Source organism: Oryx dammah, unplaced genomic scaffold (assembly GCF_014754425.2).
Source record: "Oryx dammah isolate SB20612 unplaced genomic scaffold, SCBI_Odam_1.1 HiC_scaffold_2, whole genome shotgun sequence".
Taxonomy (NCBI): Eukaryota; Metazoa; Chordata; class Mammalia; order Artiodactyla; family Bovidae; genus Oryx; species Oryx dammah.
Window position 1 is genome coordinate 135,237,292 of NW_024070186.1, and position 23,683 is coordinate 135,260,974.

A 23,683-nucleotide genomic window follows, 5' to 3' on the forward strand; every position below is an offset into this window, starting at 1 on the left:
TGCTGGAGACTTGGAACATCTCTCAGGCAATGACGGTGGTGGCAAAGGGAACTAGCTAGTGGCATCTGACCTCTTAACTCTACCATTTCCTGGTACACAGAAGAACAAGCTCTTACAATAAGCCAGCAGAAACCTATTTTGAAATCTATGGTTAATACACTCCACTGGGTCTGGGGTTAGTAGGCAGAGGTGGAACAGAGATTTTGCCATGATTATGCCATTGTTGAAAAAGAATCATTGAATGATGCTATAAAGAGTTGCAAATGAAATTAATAATCTTAAGGTCTTGTCATAAAATGATTTTCAATTCAAATAATAATTTTAGAGAATTTTTTCCTTGCTGTAATATGTAAGCTGAGATTTAGTGAGTATGTGCTTTTGATATATTTAGCTTATAGAAACATAGAATTCAAGCATTTAATTTTATTGTGCCTCTCAAGGTCCCCTATGACTTTGCTTCTTGAAACGTGGTCCAGGGAACAACAAAATTGTCATCATCTAGGATTATATTAGTAAGTCAGAATCTCAAGTCTGTTCTCTATATCTACATCTCTATGCCTGTCTTGCAAATAGGTTCATCAGTACTATATTTTTAGATTTTAGATATATGCATTAATTTAAAATATTCATTTTTCTCTTTTTGACTTACTTCATTCTGTATAACAGGCTCTGGCTTTATCCACCTCAGCTCAACTGACTCAAATTTGTTCCTTTTACAGCTAAGTAATATTCCATTGTATATATGTACATCTACTTCTTTATCCATTCATCTGTCAACAGACATCTAGGTTGCTTCCATGTCCTGGCTATTGTAAATAGTGCTGCAGTGAGTTGTTCTAAGTTAAAAATAAAATAAACCTAAAAAAAAGAAAACCAGAACCTCAGAATCTCAGCCCCCTCCGAAATACTGAGTTAGAGTCTGCCTTTTAACTAGATCTCCATGTGATTTGTTTACTCATTAAAGTTTGAGAAGGATTGCTTTAGAATACCATTCATGTCCCGTGTAGGAAGCTCTATTTGAATAATTGAAAGGGGTAAATTGTGTGATTTTTTGTTCAAGTTCATTAAACATTAATATTCTGCTCTTTCAATAAGTGGCTATTTAACATTGAGTTGTAAGAGTTAGCTTAGAAGAGTTTGGCAAATCAAAAATTTAAAAGTCCTATTTTTCATGTTTTTCTTCTCCCTTCCCTTCAAAAAACACTTCACTTTTACATCTCTATTTAAAATGAACAGTGAAATATACACGAACATATTTTAATGCCTTCCTGGTAGAGGAATAATATTATTTCTGGAGTCATGCATTAAACAGTGTATTTGTGGTAGAAATTAAAATGTCGTAAATATGATAAGAGGCCTTGAGCATGAGAGGGCTCTTTTTCATACATCTTAGGGATAGACAGCTATTTTGTGAAGCAAAGTTTGTTAGTGCCCTCTTTAATTTGGCAAAGTAAAATTCCAGAGCTTGGGCTGGAGCAGATTTTGAGTCAAAAGAATTAAGATGTTTCACATCAAGATGAATTTGAATTTTTCTATCTTGGTCCTTGTATCTGTGCTCTATTTGTTGCTTCAAAAATTATTATAAATAATGGTTGACAACAACACAATTTTATTATCTTAAAGTTCTGTAACTTGGAAAACCAGCACAGGTCAGGATGTCAGGAGGTTCCAGGGAAGAAGGTATCTTCTTGCCCTTTCCAGCATCTAGGGGCCTCCAGCGTTCTTTGGTTGCGGCCCCTTTCATTTTCAAAGACAGTAATGATCAGTGGAGTCTTACTGACATTGCTGCCTCCTCTTCCCTTTTAATGAGACTTGGAGGGGCAGGGAGGGTTCCCTAGAGGCTAGGTGGTAAAGAATTGCCTGCTAATGCAGGAGACACAGGTTCAATCCTTGCTCAGGAAGATCCCACATGCTGCGGGGGAACTAAGCCCATGCACCACAACTATTAAGCCTGTGCTTCTAGGGCATGGGAGCCGCAACTCCTGAGCCCATGTGCCTCAAGTAATGAAGCCCTTGCACCCTGGAGTCTGTGCTCTGCAACAAGGGAAACCACTGCAATATAAGACCGCTCACCACAACTAGAAAGTAGCCTCTCCGCTTGCCACAACTTGAGAAAAGCCCTCATAGCAACAAAGACCCAGCACAGTACCCTCAAACTATAAAAAAATAAATATTAAATAAAATTATTAACAAAATAAAGATAAAGAGACTTGTGGTTACGCTGGATTCACCTGAATAATCCAGGCTAGTCTATTTGAAGGTCAGCTGATTTGAAACTTTAATTCCCCTTTGCCACATTACATATTCACAGGTCCTGAGGATTAAGACATGGACACCTTGGAAGGAACATCGTTCTGCCTCCCTTAATCCTTATAGGGGGCAGTGAGTGCACAGCCTGGGGAGAAAAGTCGAGAAGGAATTCCAGAGAGAGATAAGGACTGGGCAGTTCCTGGGAAGGGTGGCAGGCTATATTCTCATGAGAAAGATATCCAGTCAGAGTTCCCCTATAGTCAGAATTAATTATAAATGAGACTTTCAACTGCTTTTCATGATTGTTTTCAATACCTCACATGGCATGGATTCCTTTCCAGCATATTTTTGCATTTTTCCATTAAACCCTACACGGAATGAAAAATGTATTGCTTAGGGTGACTATTTAGAATGGAGAAAGAGAGAGGGGAGGCCATAGTCATGGGGCCTGGAGTAAAGCCAAGCTCAGAATGATAACTACAGGGAGGAGATGATAAGAAAGAATAGTGAGTCAAGCCAGGAGCACAAATTCACAGCAAGAGAGTACAGGGAACTCACCTCTTTTCTCACGCCCTGCCTCTCATAGTGTTCAGAGGAAGTACATTCATGACAATAAATTCCATCTAAATGTAAGTGGTCATTGTTGCACAAATACAAAGTTCCTCAAATGCCTTAGGCTCTGAGAAACAAAGGCAAATAAAATATGCCTCTACCTTCAAAGTGTGTATGTAGTCCAGTGGTGAAGACTGACAAATAAATGCCTATTAGAAGGCAGAGTAAGCCTAGAGCAATGCACAGGGAGCATCTGGGAGTATGAGGAGAAACTTCCAAAGCAGATTGCACTTGCCAGGGAAGGCTTTCCAGAAATGATGTCTGAGCTGTGTGTGGCAATATGGCTAGGAAACATGTGTATATGGAGGGAGGAAGTTGGGCCTTTCAGAAACAGCAAGTAGGCATGTGTACAAATGTTCCCTCCTAATATAGATACAAGGGATAGACTCCAATTTTATCTTTGTCACCCAATGATTCTTCCTCACTTCTGTCGCAATGGTGTAGAATTGCTCTCCTTATAGAAATGAAGCCCATCCGGTCCTATCCACTCCTGCCATCTAAGGGTCTATGGGTTATCCTTTTTCTCACTTGAATCTTCATTCTTTCTCTGGATCTTTCCTTTACGTTCTTAAACAACTTCTGTAGTGTCTCCCAGGTTAGGTAATTTTGTAAATCTCTGTCCCAGCCCACATCTCCATTCTGTTACTTCTTAGTTTCTCTTTCCTTCCTTGTCAAATTTCATGAAAGGACTCTCTACACTAGATTTTCTAACATCTTATTGCTTTCTAACATCCTGTTTACCTCCAACTCTTAGCTATCTGAGTTCCAAATGTTCCCTGCAAACCTGCCTAAAACTGCTTTCATTGAAGGTATCAAAAAAAATTTTAATCAAATCATCCTTTTGGTCACTAATTTTCTGAACTCTGACACATCTAATACTGTGACAAACTTCTTTCTAGAAAGCCTCTCTTTCTTTCTTTTCAGGCATGACAAGATTCTGATTCCTTGCTTCTCTGGTCAAACCTCCATCTCCTTTTAGCTTCCTTTTCTTTCACTTCTCTGCTAATAATAGGTGCTTTAATATACATTTATATATATATATTAAAAGTTTATTCAATGAAATAGATTCCTTGTTGAAAAAATACATAAGTATGTCTTAGAATTCACTTCACTAGGATTCAACTCTAAAAGTTTGCTTCCAATATTCAAGTATTGCTTCAGAAAGTTGACATTGTAATCAGAAAAATAAGTCTACGAAGATTACAAATAGCTTTGTTATAAGGAACAGAGTGTGGGAAATATGATGGCTTGTGCTTGTCCCCAGACACATTTTTTCCCAGACATTTCTGTTACTGCTGTTGTAGGAAAGCAAATATGCCAACTTGACTTGAAAAATTCTGTGCAATAATGTAGGACAGTGCAGTGGAGAAAAGAGGATAGAAAATAATTGTGGTTAGGAACTTCATGCTTTTTAAAAATCGGAGCAATTTTACAGAAGGAAAAATGAAATTATCAACCTCAAATAAACTGCCATCGCATTTCCTCTCCAATGACTGAAGCTAATTTTTCTTAATTGAAACATCCTTTAAAAAAGTCAAGCATATTTTTCTGATATTGAGAAACATTTAACTACTTACAAGGCTCTACCACAGCCGTCTAATCACACAAAGAGTGGTTTTGAAATTAGTTTATTTTCTTAAGAAAAATAAGTGTTTATACAGATCTGGCCAAAGCATAGTCTCTATAGGTTGAAAAAATTAAATAGTAGGAGCTATTAGAACTGCAGAGTGTCTTGCATAAGGAATGGAATGGGAATAAATGGAGACCCTGGGCTTGGAGCAGCAATACTCTGATGGTTAGAGAGTTATTCCACATAAGCTATAGAAACTTGCTTGTATAGACATGTCCTTGTTGATGGAGACACAATAGTCAAGTGGTATATCAGTGTTTATAATCTGACTTAAATTCGACAGAAGTGCAGCAATCGCATTAAAGATAAATGGTATTTTGCCTAATCAAATTATTCCCCATAATGTGTTGGTACTTTACAACTATTTTGTAAAAAGTCATCATTTTTAAATGTTCCAGATAAATTCAATATGTTCCAAAAACACTGACTCTCTTGAAATTGAATAATTATATCCTAACTTATCTTGTATGAATTTTTGTTTATGTCTGGTTCAAACTAAGTCTTTTCTCCATGATTTATTGTGGAATCAAATCTTAGGGGAGGGCTTAGTTCTGAGAAATCATTTATAACATATATGTGACAAAGGGTTAGTAAAGTGCTTTCATAAATCAGTTAGAGTACGTATTACTAGTGCTACCATTTACTGATGTGAAAAAACACTGGACATAATTTGGTTTAGGAAGAAAACTAAGAATTTTATTCAGGGAGTGCTAGATTTGAGCTGCTTGTACCATATCCAAGAGGTAATATGTAGATAATTAGGTATCATATTTACATACCTGAAAGGACATTCAGAGGGGAAATTTTTTGCTTAGTAAGATTTTACTTTTAATATGTCATGAAAATCTTTTTTAATTTTTTTTATTTTTCAAAATATGTTCCCAGGCATCATTCAGGTCCCCAAAGAGTTCTCCTATCTTTTTGAGGCAATAAAAGATGCTGGATACATAACAGATTTCTGTGCAGTTACTTAAATTACCTAGGTAATTTATAATGATACAGGAAATACATGTGAAAAGCAAGATATGTTTTATATATGGTATGATCACAACTAAGTAAAAAAAGTTGTATAGATATAAATATTTGGAAATAAATATACCAGAATGCTAATAATTTTAAAAAAAAGATGCTGGATACAGTTCTCTGTCTCTTTTTCAAAGTTACTATAATATCAATGACTTTATTTGTCACACATATTTATCTAATAAAGGAAAAAAGCTTATGAATGTCAGAAACCTGGTTTTGAAACATTTCCATTGATTGTTTTTAATTCAACCAGCATTCTGTGGGCTTAAAAAAGAAAGACAACTGTTTGAACCCACATCTTGCTGGTAAACACACTTCTGCTGAGGGAAAGTTGAGAGGAAACGTGGCCTTTGTATGTCTCCATTGGTCTCAAAAGTTACATTACCCCAAAGGACACATCAAAATCAAATCCATAGTGATTACTTTGCAACCCAAACTACCAAAAACAAGCAAAAAATGTGAACCAGAAACCGTGTTTGTGTATGGTAACTATACCCTCTAATCGCACTGCTTCTCAATCTAAGCAGGGTCTTAACATTCAATGGTCAAGAAATTTATTTAACTGGTAGTTATTTTCATGTAAAGAGTGTGTTTTCTTTCTCCATAAATACCGATACTGTATGAGTGAATACGTTTTTACTCGGACTCTTCTCACGTGCTGTCAGTTGGTATTGGGCTGGTGGGCATGCGTGGTCCTCTTGTAGCTGTGCAGGTTTCTCTTTTTAGTTGCAGTCTTAAGTGCGAGTTCAGAAGAGGCCGGGCTCAATGCTGGAGCAACGGGTACCGGTTCGGAAGTGGGAGCCAAAGCAGGGACAGAAGCTGGCGCTTGAGCCACAGTTGCTGCTGTGGATGAACCGTTAGCAGTGGAGGCTTGATTTGATCGCTGGGCTTATGTTTCACTGCTTCACGTTTTGTGGCCGTTACCATCTTGAACCTTTTCTTATTATGATTATATTCTTTGTGGATAGTGTCATTGTTAAAGGTTTTGTCCGCAGAAATTAAGTTTTGTCCCACCACCCAAAATGCATCTTTTACTACAAAGATGCAGCCAATTCCAAAGGCTCTACTGGGCTGAACTAACCTGAATTCTGGAAGCCAAGCCTTAACAGAGCGTGGAGCCCACAGCTCTGATCATACCTCCAGGGACAGACTTCTGCCCCTCCCCCAACTCCCTGTGTCACAGGGCACTTTTTTTTTTTTCCTCTAGAAAGCTCTCCTTCCCTCAGACCTACTGTCACTCATGATCCAACTCATCTTTTAAATGATTAAATAGAATCAGTGTTTCTTGGTTTAAAAAGAAAAGGAAGAAAACAGTCCTATACTAGTTAGTTCTCATTACCTTAAAGTAAGCTAAAATCACCCTATGTTTCAAAAATCAAATTTTAACTCTAAAAATTATTTTAAAACCACATTTCTGTTTTTGGCATTTAGCACCTGGCAAACAAAAACACTAGTGTATACAATAAAGAGACTTAAGGTGGAAAAGATTTAATTAAGAGCTCAATTTTGGAGAGTCTCTGTGTGAGGAACTTGTGAATATCCATGTGGAATTGTTTGTTGAGTAGGCAGATATTAAGTTTATAATTTTTACAGAGATAGCACAAAAGTTATGGGACTAAATGTCATTATCTGAAAAGTGAATATACATAGAAAAAAAGTTCTCTGGGGTAGAGTGACTTAGAGACTATCAAAGTAAAGCAGAAATGAGTTCCTAAAAGGAGACTGGGAAGGAAGGTCTTGACATGGAGTGAAGAAAAGTCTTTCAGGAAGGAACGGATGATCATTTGTAACAAAAGCTGTTCTCGGGACAAAAGCTGCTTACAGGTAAGGCTATATCAGCACTGAGAATTGCCTGTTGAATTTGGCTGCATAGAGGTAACTGGTGACCTTGAACAAACAGTTCTTGTGGAGAAAAAGAGATAAGAAGGAGAATGGAGTAGGTTCAAGGGAGTGAGGCAAACCAGGAATTATAGACAATGGGTACAAACAATTGTTTTTAAAAGATTTGGCTGTAAGAAGGAGCAGAGAAATGGAAAATGTCGCTGAAGGAGATGTGGAATCAAGGTGAGCTTGTTGTCCTTTTTTCCCCCTTCTTCTTCTTTTTTAATGGAAGAGAGAGGGGACAATCATAGGAGTGAAGGCTTTGAACAGGTGAGAGGTGATAAAGAGACATCATGTTTAACTACAGGAGGGAATACAGGATACATGATTACAGATGAAGGTTGGCAGATTGGTATTTTTTTTCCATAAAATAAGTAATAACTTCATCAGTTAAAAGTGAGAAGAAGGGGGGAGTTGTTGGCAGCTTTGGTAGAAAGGAGAATATGCTTGAAATAGTTATGTGAGAGCAGGAGATTGAACTGACTTGGAGAAATTTCACAAACTCTCTTCCTAGACAAGTCAGATACCTATACAGGGAATTCAGACTGATAAAAAAAAAAAAAATGGCGCTTTTTTTTTTTTGTAAATTTTACTCCACTGAAAAAGTGAGAAATCCCAACTAGTTTCCTAGTTTCCATTCTTCAGGAGCTGCATCCAGAAGTACTAGACTTCAAATTTTACCTTCTTCATTGTCCCATAGAATTTCAGGGTTTCAGGTTACTTCAACTAAGATTGTGTATGTGGAGGCTCAGTTGCATCAGTCATGTCCAACTCTTTGAGAACCTGTAAACTGAATCCCACCAGGCTCCTCCATCCCTGGGATTATCCAGGCAAGAACAGTGGCTTGGGTTGCCATGCCCTCCTCCAGGGGATCTTACAACTCAGGGATGGAACTCAGGTCTCCTACATTGCAGGCGGATTCTTTACCAGTTAGCCACCTGGGAAGCCCAACTAAGAATATCAGTTCAGTTCAATTCAGTTCAGTCGCTCAGTCGTGTCCTACTCTTTGCGACCCCATGAATCGCAGCACGCCAGGCCTCCCTGTCCATCACCAACTCCCGGAGTTCACTCAGACTCACGTCCATCAAGTCAGTGATGCCATCCAGCCATCTCGTCCTCTATCATCCCCTTCTCCTCCTGCCCCCAATCCCTCTCAGCATCAGAGTCTTTTCCAATCAGTCAACTCTTTGCATGAGATGGCAAAAGTACTGGAGTTTCAGCTTTAGCATCAGTCCTTCCAAAAAAATCCCAGGGCTGATCTTCAGAATGGACTGGTTGGATCTCCCCGCAGTCCAAGGGACTCCAAGAGTCTTCTCTAACACCATAGTTCAAAAGCATCAATTCTTTGGTGCTCAGCTTTCTTCACAATCCAACTCTCACATCCATATGTGACCACTGGAAAAACCATAGCCTTGACTAGATGGACCTTTGTTGGCAAAGTAATGTCTCTGCTTTTGAATATGCTATCTAGGTTGGTCATAACTTTCTTCCAAGGAGTAAGAGTCTGTTAATTTCATTGCTGGAATCACCATCTGCAGTGATTTTGGAGCCGAAAAAAATAAAGTCTGACACTGTTTCCACTGTTTCCCTATCTATTTGCCATGAAGTGATGGGACCAGATGCCATGATCTTCGTTTTCTGAATGTGGAGCTTTAAGCCAACTTTTAAACTCTCCTCTTTCACTTTCATCGAGAGGCTTTTTAGTTCCTCTTCACTTTCTGCCATAAGGGTGGTGTCATCTGCATATCTGAGGCTATTTATATTTCTCCCAGCAATCTTGATTCCAGCTTGTGCTTCTTTGATGCTGTGAAGGTGCTGCACTCAATGTGCCAGCAAATTTGGAAAACTCAGCAGTGGCCACAGGACTGGAAAGGGTCAGTTTTCATTCCAAAACCAAAGAAAAACAATGCCAAAGAATGCTCAAACTACCGCACAATTGCACTCATCTCACACACTAGTAAAGTAATGCTCAAAATTCTCCAAGCCAGGCTTCAGCAGTACATGAACCGTGAACTTCCAGATGTTCAAGCTGGTTTTAGAAATGACAGAGGAACCAGAGATCAAATTGCCAACACCCGCTGGATCATGGAAAAAGCAAGAGAGTTCCAGAAAAACATCCATTTCTTCTTTATTGACTGTGCCAAAGCTTTTGACTGTGTGGATCACAATAAACTGTGGAAAATTCTGAAAGAGATGGGAATACCAGACCACCTGACTTGCCTCTTCAGGTCAGGAAGCTACAGTTAGAACTGGACATGGAACAACAGACTGGTTCCAAATAAGAAAAGGAGTATGTCAAGGCTGTATATTGTCACCCTGCTTATTTAACTTATATGCAGAGTACATCATGAGAACTAAGAATATAGCCCCATTTAAATTTATGTCTATTTAAGACTATACTTACAGAGCAAGTCAAGAAACCACCAATGTGATTGAGTTACAGAGAGGCAACACTGCTTCCCAGGACTGGCCAATTGAAACCACAACCTTAAACAAAGAGTAGAGGTAAAGAACCTTCCTGCCAGTGCAAGAGACATAGGAGGCATGGGTTCAATCCCTGGGTTAGGAAGATTCCCTGGAGGAGGGCATGGCAACACATTCCAGTATTCTTGCCTGGAAAATCTCCATTGGACAAAGAGGATCTTGGTGGGCTACAGTCCACAGGACTGTAAAGAGTCTAACACAGCTGAAGCAACTTAGCACACACACACACCCATCTCTGACCCACAGTTGGTCTGACGGGTGAGACAAGATATCAAATTAACATAGAGTCACTCAAATGAGGAAACCCTTCATTACAATATGCCAAAATAACAATCATTTAAACTTGGATAATGTTAATGATTTGTTACAACATCTGTCAGTGAGTACCTCAAACTAAAAGAAAACAAAAGACAAAAATAAAACTTTCTTTGTAATGTCTGGAAGAAAAAATATCATTTTCCTTCTACCCTTCCAGGTTCTTGGCTGGATCTCTGTAACAAAAGGCAGGTTAATTAGAGGAAAGCATACAAATGTATTTAGCTTAAAAAGGTAAGTTTTATGTGACACAAGAGCCCTCCTAAGGAAGTGAAGATCCAAAGAAACAGATAAATCTGCATGTTTTTATGCTGAATTTGATGAAGAGTGACAAGTTGTGGAAATATGTCATAAGACGAGAAAGATATGAGCTCAATGTAGGAAACTGGGAGAATCTTAGCAAGACCTATTCATTCACATTCAAAAAGAAGGATACTCCTTACCTCCTGGTATAGAGAGGGCACCTTTAGGACTTCCCTGGTAGTCCAGTAGTTAAGAATACACCTGCCAATGCAGGGGACATGGGTTCAGTCCCTGGTCCAGGAAGATTCCACATGCCATGGAGCAACTAAGCCTGTATACCTCAACTACTGAGCCTGCACTCCACAAGGCAAACCACCACGATGAGAAGCCTGAACCTCACAGTTAGAGTAGCTCTCACTCGCCACAACTAGGGAAAGCCTGTGTGCAGCAACAAAGACACAGGGCAGCCAAAAATTAGTTGATTAATTAATTATTTTTTTAAAAAAAGAGAGGGCACCTCTCACTTGAGGTCATTGTGACCTGCTTCAGAGGAGAAGAGCAAAGAGTCTTTCTAGCACATTTCATTTCTCAAATTCCTTCAACTTAAACTATTCAAGGGTGCATCCATATTTGGAGGTAACATATTCTAAACCCCATCAGTAACAGTACATTCCCTTTATTCCCCAAAAGCTTCAATAATCAAAATAATCCTGAGATTGTGACAGTAAATGTGATTTTAAAAGTAGTTTAGGTTAAGAAACAAAAGCAAGTAGTTTCATAAATAAAGTTTCACTGTATAGTGAAATGCTGAACTTGATCAAAGTATCCAGATACCGTGAGTTATTCAAATAAACATATTAATCCTCCAAATAAATCTACAGAATAAAATAAGAACAAACATTATTCTCGATTAATGTGAGTAGAAGTAATATAACTTCAGAGGAAGATTTCATGAAATTGGCAGTGATTGCTATTGCTGTGTTTATTAATTGAGAAGCAGCAGTTTCATAAATGAAATTACTAAAGACAACATTCACTGTGTCAACAGTGAAAACTGACAAAAATCAAAACATTAACCTTCAACAAATATTAAATACTGACAATTTTCCTAATGTTTTAAAATATTTTTCAATGATAAGATATTTAGTTCCAGTAGAACATTTTTAAATCTTGTGTTTAATTATTATGGGTGCCTACAAGTTTAGAAATCTACAATTCTGTATAACTTGGTTAGGCTTCTCGGTTCATTCTGACAGATGAAAACCTTGGAAGTTGCCACTGCTGTCCCTACAAGAAAAAGCTGACCCAGCTGAAAAGCCATGTCTTCTCTTGAATCCATCAGAGAACTGAGGTTTCAGGAAAAATTGCCAGGCAAAAGTCTGAAGAGGCAAATTCATCCAGAGAGACACAGGTAAGACTTGCTGACCTGGACCAAAAGCTTCTGGAGCCGTAAACTGGTCAGTTCAGTTCAGTTCAGTCGCTCAGTCATGTCCGACTCTTTGCGACCTCATGAATCACAGCACGCCAGGCCTCCCTGTCCATCACCAACTCCCGGAGTTCACTCAAACTCATGTCCATCGAGTCCGTGATGCCATCCAGCCGTCTCATCCTCTGTCATCCCCTTCTCCTCCTGCCCCCAATCCCTTCCAGCATCAGAGTCTTTTCCAATGAGTCAACTCTTCGCATGAGGTGGCCAAAGTACTGGCGTTTCAGCTTCAGCATCATTCCCTCCAAAGAAATCCCAGGGCTGATCTCCTTCAGAATGGACTGGTTGGGTCTCCTTGCAGTCCAAGGGACCCTCAAGAGTCTTCTCCAACACCACAGTTCAAAAGCATCACTTCTTCGGCGCTCAGCTTTCTTCACAGTCTAACTCACACATCCATACATGACCACTGGAAAAATCATAGCCTTGACTAGACAGACCTTTGTTGGCAAAGTAATATCTCTGCTTTTAATATGCTGTCTATGTTGTTGATAGCTTTTCTTCCAAAAAGCAAGTCTCTTTTAATTTCATGCCTGCAGTCACCATCTGCAGTGATTTTGGAGTCCAAAATAATAAAGTCTCTCACTATTTCCATGGTTTCCCCATCTATTTGCCATGAAGTGCTGGGACCAGATGCCGTGCTCTTAGTTTTCTGAATATTGGGTTTTAAGCTAACTTTTTCACTCTCCTCTTTCACTTTCATCAAGAGGCTTCTTAGCTCCTCTTCACTTTCTGCCATAAGGGTGTTGTCATCCGCATATAGGAACACTGAAATGTTAATTTTGTTAAACAGCTGGAAACTGAATATAGACTAGCGTTAAGAGTGAGAAACTCCTGGGGCTGCACTTTTACGAGGGCCCCCACATTTTCAAGGGATTTGAGTTTTTTAATCTAAACTAGGTTTTCACTGTGAAGATCCAAGAAAGATCCCTGTGTCTCTGGCAGGGAAAGAAAGAGTAATCACTGTGAAATAAACCAACAGTCTAACCATAACAAGAGATATTCTCCTGGCAAAAGGACTTTTTTCTGAACCATATCCCAGTTGAAGGTTTTTCCAGTAGTCAAGTATGGATGTGAAAGTTGGACCATAAAAAAGGCTGAGCACCAAAGAATTGGTGCTTTTGAACTGTGGTATTGGAGAAGACTCTTGAGAGTCCCTTGGACTGCAAGGAGATCCAACCAGTCAATCCCAAAGGAAATCAGTCCTGAATATTCATTGGATGGACTGATGTTAAAGCTGAAGCTCCAGTACTTTGGCTATTTGATCTAAAGAGTTGCCTCAATAGAAAAGACCCTGATGCTGGGAAGGATTGAAGGCAGGAGAAGGAGCAGACAGAGGATGAGATGGTTGGATGGCTTCACGGACTCAATGGACATGAGTTTGAGCAAGCTCTGGGAGATGGTGAAGGTCAGGGAAGCCTGGCATGTAGCAGTGCACGAGGTCACAAAGAGTCAGACACAACTGAACAACTGAACAACAATAATTCCTGTTGGTGGAAGGGAATCCCTTCCCACTCCAACCACTCCCCCCACCCCACTGGCTTCCTGTTTCACCTTTTTTGTTTGTTTGTTTTTCAGTGACCAAGTGGTATCTGACTCTTCATGACTCCATGGACTGCAGCACACAATGCTTCCCTGTACTTCACCATCTCCTGGAGTTTGCCCAAGTTCATGTTCATTGCATCAGTGATGCCATCCAACCATCTCATCCTCTGTTGCCCTCTTCTCCTTCTGCCTTCAATCTTTCCCAGCATCAGGGTATTTTTCAATGAGTCAGCTGTTCACCTAGAGAGAGAAAACAAAAACAAAAACATAGTCAACAGGGATCAGAGGTTCAAGGAAATAGGTTGGAAAGGCTGCAGCCAGGGAAGGGAGTACATGGAGGTGAGCAGATGGGTGAAGCTGTATCACAGAGAAACACCTGTGAAGGTCACTGTTCAAGGACAAGGCTGATTAAAACACTGAAATTTAATTGAAGGATTATAGAATGCTCCCCTTGCCCACGCCATACTACCACACCAACAAGGCTCCAGTAAAACAGTGGATTACATCTCTTAGTTCTACAAGAAGAAACTTCCTCTGAAGAGGCATTCTCAGGGAAGCCCAATGTCCGGAGGAAAACCAAAACAAGGAGGTTTGATGAATATGAATCTTCTAGAAACTATTGCCCCAGCAAAAATTAACATAAATCTTCATCCTAAAGCCCTCTTTAGTTCAGTTCAGTTCAGTCGCTCAGTCGTGTCCGACTCTTTGCGACCCCATGAATCGCAGCACACCAGGCCTCCCTGTCCATCACCAACTCCCGGAGTTCACTCAGACTCACGTCCATTGAATCAGTGATGCCATCCAGCCATCTCATCCTCTGTCGTCCCCTTCTCCTCCTGCCCCCAATCCCTCCCAGCATCAGGGGCTTTTCCAATGAGTCAACTCTTCACACGAGGTGGCCACAGTACTGGAGTTTCAGCTTTAGCATCATTCCTTCCAAAGAAATCCCAGGGTTGATCTCCTTCAGAATGGACTGGTTGGATCTCCTTGAAGTCCAAGGGACTCTCAAGAGTCTTCTCCAACATCACAGTTCAAAAGCATCAATTCTTTGGCACTCAGCCTTCTTCACAGTCCAACTCTCACATCCATACATGACCACAGGAAAAACCATAGCCTTGACTAGACGGACCTTAGTCGGTAAAGTAATGTCTCTGCTTCTGAATATGCTATCTAGGTTGGTCATAACTTTTCTTCCAAGGAGTAAGCATCTTTTAATTTCATGGCTGCAGTCACCATCTGCAGTGATTTTGCAGCCCAGAAAAATAAAATTTGACACTGTTTCTACTGTTTCCACATCTATTTCCCATGAAGTGATGGGACCGGATGCCATGATCTTCGTCTTCTGAATGTGGAGCTTTAAGCCAACTTTTCACTCTCCTCTTTCACTTTCATCAAGAGGCTTTTTAATTTCTCTTCCCTTTCTGCCATAAGGGTGGTGTCATCTGCATATCTGAGATTATTGTTATTTCTCCGGGCAATCTTGATTCCAGCTTGTGTTTCTTCCAGTCCAGCGTTTCTCATGATGTACTCTGCATATAAGTTAAATAAGCAGGGTGACAATATACAGCCTTGACATACTCCTTTTCCTATTTGGAACCAGTCTGTTGTTCCATGTCCAGTTCTAACTGTTGCTTCCTGACCTGCATACAGATTTCTCAAGAGGCAGGTCAGGTGGTCTGGTATTTCCATCTCTTTCAGAATTTTCCACAGTTTATTGTTTATCCACACAGTCAAATGCTTTGGCATAGTCAATGAAGCAGATATAGATGTTTTTCTGGAACTCTCTTGCTTTTTCCATGATCCAGTGAATGTTGGCAATTTGATCTCTGGTTCCTCTGCCTTTTCTAAAACCAGCTTGAACATCAGGAAGTTCACGGTTCACATATTGTTGAAGCCTGGCTTGGAGAATTGAACAATACGAACAGTATGAAAAGCCCTCTTTACCTCATTCTAATTATTCATGCACATCATATTTACCTCTCAACAAAAAATTACAAGGCCTTAAGGCCTGGTGTGCTGCAGTTCATGGGCTCGCAAAGAGTCAGACAAGACTGAGCTAATGAGCTGCACTGAACCACATTACAAAAAAAAGTCAGAATCAGGAGTGACTTGTGTTGTGTTCTTATTTGGCTTACATTTTTTCAGTGGTTCCTTGGATAATTTCTGCTTCCCTTAAGGAAGGATAGATTATGAAGGAATAAAAGCATTACAAGGTTTTCTGAGAACACATGTTTCGACATATACTATATGTAAATTGTCTGGCACAATGCTGGAACTCAATAAACATTAATTCCCATGCATTTCCTTAAAATGTGCTTCCCACACAATATAGCAAATCAACTATTCTTCAATTTAAAAAATTGAAAGAAAAGAAAAAGAAATAAAATAGAAAGTGAAGACAGAACAAGCATTAGAACTCAACTCAGATGTGACACAGATTTGGGGATTACCAGACAGAACTGAAAATAACTGTGATTAGTCTTTCTTTATATGCTGCCTGATGTGAAGAGCTGACTCGTTAGAAAAGACCCTGATAAAAGGCAGGACAAGAAGGGGATGACAGAGGACGAGATGGTCGGATGACATTACTGTCTCAATGGACATGTGTTTGAGCAAGCTCTGGGAGATGGTGAAGGACAGGGAAGCCTGGAGTACTGCAGGCCATGGGGTCACAAAGAGTCGGGCACAACTGAGCAACTGAACAACAACAAATGCTGCCCAGAGAGGAGTCCACACAACACTGTTCTGGGTTCTGTTGTAACTTAGAGGAAAACTTTCACAATGTTCAGAGCCCTTGGTTTCCTGCAAATAATAGCGGAAGATGTCCTCAAATTCCTCTCAGCAGAAACCCACTTAGGTGACACCAGTCCTGCCTTCTAAATGGAATAGTCACAAAAGGCAAGGGATGGCAAGCATGAGCACTCAGTTGGGGCCAACTCTGTGGACCCTGTTGGCTGTAGCCCACCAGGCTTCTCTCCCCATGGGTACTCCAGGCCAGAATACTAGAGTGGGTTGCCATTTCCTCCTCCATGGGGGTCTCCCAGACCCAGGGATCAAACCCACATCTCCTGTATCTCCTGCATTAAAAGTAGATTCTTTACTCACTGAGCCAGCATTTACATCACAAATCTGAAGAAAACCTGAGAGAAGCTGGCAGCTGGTGCCATTGTTGCCTTTGAAAACCCAGCTGACATCAGTGGTATATCATTCAAGAATCCTGACCCACGAGTGGAGCTGAAGTTTGTTGCTGCCACAGAGTGACTTCCATTGCTAACTGCTTCACTCCTGGAACTTGGTACCAGATCCAGGCGGTGTGGAGCTGACACTTCTGGTGGTTACTGATCCCAATACTAACAACTAGCCTCTCATAGAGGCACCTCCTGCCTTCTCTTGCTCTGTGAGACACAGACTCTCCTCTGTGCTATGTGGATGTGGCCGCCCATGCACCAACAATGGAGATCACTCAGCAAGTCTGATGTGGTGACACTGCCCTGGAAGTTCTGTGTATGGATGGCACCATCTCCCAGGTACACTCATGGGAAGTCATGCCTAATCTCTGCTTCTCCAGAAATCCTAAAGAGATTGAAGAAGATGAGCAGGGTGCTGCTGAAAAGGCTGGGACCAAAGAGACATTTCAGAATAAATGCACTGTCCCAGTTTCTGAGTTGACTGCTACTCAGCCTGAGGTTGCAGGTTGGTCTGCAGGTGTGCCTTTTCAGCAGTTTTCTATCGATGACTAGTCTGCAGTTCCCACTGCTCACCACTGAACATGTAGGAACAGCCACTGAGTGACCTTAAACTGATTTTGTCCACAGACTCTTATACAGAAAATGGAAATAAGATTGAGGGAAAATAAGCAATTTCTAAAAGGTTTTTTTTTTAATGAAACAAAATAACTGACTAATATGATAAGGGCCCTAATGGGAAAAAGTGGACAACATGCAAGAGAGTTGGAAAATCTAAGAAAAAATGGAAAGGAAATACAAGAAGTCAAAAAACATTGCAACTGAAACAAAAAATGTGTCTATCAGAAGATGTGACGTGGCAAGGAGAGAATCGGTGAGCTTGAAGACAGATAGATAGAAATAGTATAGTGAAAGATTCTAAAGGTTGGAAGAGACATTAAAAGTTATCTCATGTATCTTCTCAATTTCCTTTTGAAAAATTGGATTAAAAATACCTTCTCTTTTCTAATGGTATATCAATGTTATAAGTAATTACCTAACTCTTGCCATTAAGACTATTGCAAATACATAGAAGCATATAATTTTGACATAACTAACAGAGATGAAGCAACTTTAGGCATTTAAATATCATTTGCCTGTAGAGAGCAATGCAACACACAAGTTATAAACATTTATGACTTAATTTGGAGAATTAGAACAGGATTTATCCCACTACTGTATATTATCCTGATCAATTTTTTAAACACCTTTGCATTACCATTTTTTTCTAATATACCTATAACTTTATTTATTTTAATCTTTATTGGAGTATAGTTGCTTTACAATAATTTGTTTCTGCAGTGCAGCGAAGTGAATCAGTTATATGTATATATATATACCCACTCTTTTCTAGATTTCCTTCCCATTTAGGTAATCACAGAGCATTGAGTAGAGTTCCCTGTGCTACACAGTAAGTTCTCATTTATTATCTATTATTATACACCGTGTCAATAGTGTATATATGTCAATACCAATCTCCCAACTTACCCTCCCACTTCCCCCCTTGGTAACCATAAATCTGTTTTCTACATCTGTGATTCTTTTTACTAAATGCCCTACATTCTTCATGCTGTATTTTTTATACTTGTCTACTGCTACTTTGAGCCTTTCTGGCATTAAGGATCAGTCGTCAAACGTTGGAACTAATGTTTGAACTTATTTATGGTCTTGCCTCCTTGGACTCCAGTACTTACCGTCACTCAGTCAGTGTTCAATTTCAGTCCAGCTGTTCATGTGTGCATATTAAGGTAATCTGCTTCCAAATATTCATGACACTGAACTATTGAAGGTCAAGTTACTGCTAAGAGGACTTCTTTATATATTATAATGTCAGAAGAAGAATAGTGCAACAGTTTTTTTAAGATTATTAGCTTCTCCTGGTTGCATTGAATGAAACTGATATTTAAGCTCATATTCACATAGTTCACGTACTCAGATGTGAAATTCTGTACTAGTGTAGAGGAATTTAAGAAGAGGTGGCCCCTGTCTTCAAGGCATGATCATGCTAGAATTGTGCTATTAGAATTGCCTTAGAAGGTTTTCTTAAATCCTGTCATTCAGGTTTGTTTGAGTAGAAGCCCAGAAAAATAACATTGGGTTGGCCAAAAAGTTCGTTTGGGGAAAAAGCACATGAACTTTTTTGGTCAACCCAGTATTTCTTAAGAACTCCACAGATAATTTTAATGTGTTACCAGGATTAGAATTACTGAACTATATTGATAAAGATATCAGAGTGAAGTAAATCAGAAAGAAAAACACCAATACAGTATATTAATGCATATATATGGAATTTGGAAGGATGGTAATGATGATCCTATATGCAAGACAGCAAAAGAAACACAGATGTAAAGAACAGTCTTTTGGACTCTGTGGGAGAAGGCGAGGGTGGGGTGATTTGAGAGAATAGCACTGAAACATGTATATTATCATATGTGAAACAGACCGCCAGTCCAGGTTCCATGCATGAGACAGGGTGCTCAGGGCTGGTGCACTGGGATGACCCAGAGGGTTGGGATGGGGAGGGAGGTGAGAGGGGGGGTTCAGGATGGGGAACACATGTACACCCATGGCTGATTCATGTCAATGTATGACAAAACCACTATAATATTGTAAAGTAATCAGCCTCCAATTAAAATAAATAAATTAATTAAAAATCATGCAAATAGATTTGAAAGTGATAGATAAAGGATGTCTCTCCCTCCCTCTCTCTCTCTCCCCACCTTCTCTCTCGCACACACACACATACACACTCTCTCAAGAGATTTCAGAAGGTGGGAAGTTTATGTCCAATGGAGAAATCCACAACAATGTTTTCTGAGCTAAAAGGACTGGAAAGAGTTTGGAAAGGAATATTCATCTGAGTGGAGATGAAGTCCTGACAGGAGGACACTAATACTGAAAGAAGGTAAAGTAATGCACTAGACATTGACCTTTTTGAATGATATAGAGAGGAGCTAGACTCAGAAGAGAACATTGCGAAGAACTGTGGGAAGTAAGGTGAGACAGGGAATAAGAAGATCTCAAAGTGAGAGCTTAGAAACTTGAATATCAGGGTGATGTCATTATAAAGCATTTCTTAAATAGTTTTTTTTTTTTGTATTACTTAAATATCAGGACACTTAAATCTATGATCCTTTACCAACTTAAGTACTGAACATTATTTATGCAGCTGAAATTGCTCCCTTCCTGAATCATAACAGTCCCACCCGCTGCAGAGGTAATCCTTATTCTAAACTTGATATTTATTATTCTTACACATTTCTTGATATTTAAATACATAGGGACCCCTATGTATTTTCTTTCTAAACAAAACGAATCTTTCAAGTTAAAAATGTAAAGTATTGAAGGGAATAGATATGGTACCAGGCTTACAGAGAAAGGAAGGAATATCAAGGAATGGGAAGGAAATCTTAGTGCCTTAAATATAGAAAATGAGGAAGCAGGATGAGTCAAAGAAAGATGCTGAACTTTGACACTGGGAGACTGGAATCATGATGTGGTGTTGACAGAGTCAGTGAATCACTGAGGCAGAACCGGTTTCTGGTGGTGTACATGTTGTTTTGTGGAATTTGGCTCTATTGAACATTCCCTCACGGTGAAGCACGCCTCTCTTGGCTTTCTGCCAGAGCTCTCTTTCGGCTTTGCTTCTTCTTCCGTCCTTCCTTCTCAGTTTCCTTCATGGTCCCCATTTTGTATTTACCTCTTCCTACATCTCATACTTCCCTGGATAGACTCATTCACTTCAGGAGCCTTAACAGACAAATGCTGTTGACTTACCAATCTGTCTGGTCAACCTGTATGTCTCCTCAACCCCAGACCTAGATTTCCAATTTCCTGTGGTTATCTAGCTCCGCAGTCACTTTCCATGTGTCCAAAGTTAGTCCTGTTATCATCTTATTCCCTTTCTGCTTTATTCATACCCTTTGTGACATATGCCTTCTCCCTTCACAAATCTTTGCAAATCATCCCCAAGATTTATCTTCTTACCCAAGCTAGAAAACAAAACACCTTCCCATACTTTTCCCTAAACAACAGCTGCAGCCACTATTTAATGCCATGTCTTGTCAAGTCAGCCTCCTTAATGGTGTTTGTATTGACCCCCCCTTCTTTGCAACTCTCTCAACTACACTAGTCGCAGGTTCATTTTTTCTCTTACCTGGCCAATTATAATAGCCTGTAACTGTCTTTCCCCAGCCCTAGGTTTGTCCAGCTCCTATTATCTGTCTCCCACATGCTCTCAGAGTGATTTTCTTCAATATAAATCTGATCGTTTCCTGCCCTTAGGTGGTAAAGAAAAGAATCCATTACATTCTTCAGAGGCTCCCCATTTTCCTCCTTTGAGCCCTAATTAGGATTCTGCAGAGTTGACTCAAAGACAACCGAGGGTACAAAGTTAGACGCTGAAAGGGCAGATGACTCTTTTGAGGAAACATGAAAGAGTTTTGGATATGTCTGCTAAGCCAAAAGAAACAAATGCAAAAGTTGATAAATGGCACCCAGTTAAACCTTCCTTTTGCACACAAAAGGAAACCTTTGACAAAACAAAAAATAAACAACTACTGGAATGGGAAGATATATTTGTGAATGATATGACCAACAAAAGGTTAATATCCAAAATACATAAACAGCTTATGCAACTCAATATCAAACAATTTAAAGAATCCAATCAAAAAATGGCTGAAGACCTGACTAGAAATTTTTCCAAAGAAGACATACAGATGGCCAACAGGCATGTGAAAAGATGTTCAACATTACTAATTATTAGAAAAATACATCTTATGGATGAGGGGCCTGGTGCCATTCTGAATTTTAAGACATTCTTTTCTTTCATTAACAGACTGCTAGGCAATGGCAACCCACTCCAGTACTCTTGCCGGGAAGGTCCCATGGATGGAGGAGCCTGGTAGGCTGCAGTCCACAGGACCGCTAGGAGCCGGACACGACTTCACTTTCACTTTTCACTTTCATGCATGGGAGAAGGAAATGGCAACCCACTCCACTATTCTTGCCTGGAGAATCCCAGGGACGGGAGAGCTGGGTGGGCTGCTGTCTATGGGGTCACACAGAGTCGGACATGACTGAAGCGACTTAGAGAAATTAGATCAATGAAGTATCACCTCACACATGTCAGAATGGATATCATCAAAAAGAACACAAATAGCAAATGTAGGAGAGAACGTGGAGAAAGGAGAACTTTTGTACCCTGTTGTAGGGAATATAAATTGATGCAGCCGCTATAAAAAGCAAAAGGAAGGTTTCTTTAAAAATTGAAAATAAAACTGTCATATGTTTCAGTTTTTCCACTCCTGGGTATATATCCAGTAAAAATGAAAACACTAATATGAAAGATACATGCATCTAATGTTCCTAGTAGCATTATTTACAATAGCCAAGATATGGAAGCAACCCAAATACCTATTAATGGATAAATGCAAAAAGAAATGTAATATACATATTGGACTCAATTGTGACACATATAAACAGATTTACAGATAGAGAAAACAGACTAGTGGTTATCAAAGGAGAGAAGGGTAAATTAGGGATATTAGATTAAGCAGTACAAGTCACTATGTATAAAATAGATAAGTAACAAGTACGTGTATGTAGCACAGGGAATTATAGCCATTATCTTGTAATAACTTTTAATAGAGTATAATCTGGAAAAACACAGAATCACTATACTATATACCTGAAACTAATATAATCTTGTAAATCAATTATACTTCAATAAAAACTTTTTAATGTGATTTTTACTATCACTATTTTATAGGAAAAAAAAAAAAAAGAATTGGGGGAACTCCCTGTTGGTCCAGTGGTTAGGACTCTGTGTTCTCACTGCCAAGGGCCTGGGTTCAATCCCTGGTGGAGGAACAAAAACTTCCACAAATTGTACAGCCTGGCCAAATTAAAAAGAAGACAGATTTGGGTTCAAAAGCACGGGCTCTTCCCCTACTTTTATCCTACTGCTAAGTAATTGATTCACCAAGAATTTAATTTATTGAGCAACTACCAAAGGCCAGATAGTCTTCTCAGTGCTACTACACATAAAGTCTTTTAACTTTCACAACAACTCATATATGTAAGTAATATCATTATTCCCACTTTACAAAGGAGGAAATTAAGTCATATAGATGATAAATTATCAAGGTTATTCAGCTTGGTGAAGTCAAGAATCGGGACTTGAACTCATGTAATTTGACTCTAGAGTTTTGCTACTCAAAGTGGGATGTGTGCATGTGGGTTAAGTCCTTTCAGTCGTGCCCAACTCTTTGCCACCCCTGGCAAGACTAGAGCTTGCCAGACTCCTCTGCCCATGAGAGTCTCCAGGCAAGAATACTAGAGTGGGTTGCCATACCCTCCCCTAGCAGGTCTTCCTGACCCAGGGATCAAATCTGCATCATCTCCTGCATTGGCAGGTGGGTTCTTTGCCACTACCACCACCTGGGAAGCTCTCAAAGTGTGATACATAGGTATTAGTAGCAGAATCATATCACTGGTGATATTATTTAAAATGCAGACCCTCTGCACTCTTCCCAGACCTGCTCATTCAGAATTTGACTTTATACAGGATTTCTGAGTGATGTGTGTTTTCTTTCAACATTGCTTTGGATTTGGATTCTTAGCTATCAGGCTTCCCAAGTGGCACACATATCAATAATACACTTTCATTTTCTTTTTTAGACATATGGTCTGACTATTTTTTTTATGGGCTTGTAAAAAACAACAGCAAAAAACCCCTGCAAATCTTGCTCCTTTACATTTTACCAAAAGAATGATAACAAGAGGACCTCAGAACTCTCTGAAGGTGAGTTCCCAGGAGTGAGCTGAGCCTTCCTGAACACTCATATTTCTATGACTACCTCATCACTTGTCTTGAATCTGGTATCTGATACTCTCAGTATATTTAAGACAGGAAATTAAGAAGCTAACTTTTCTGGTCAGGAGAAGTATAAAATGGTTATGTTAACAGTACTATTCTAATCATTTCTT

At 39.6% G+C, this 23,683-nt stretch overlaps 1 pseudogene; it reads left to right on the forward strand.

Annotated features, from left to right (window-relative positions):
• The first annotated feature begins 7,554 nt into the window (after positions 1 to 7,554).
• On the forward strand, positions 7,555 to 17,209 carry LOC120882115 (annotated as a pseudogene).
• The last annotated feature ends 6,474 nt before the right edge of the window (positions 17,210 to 23,683 follow it).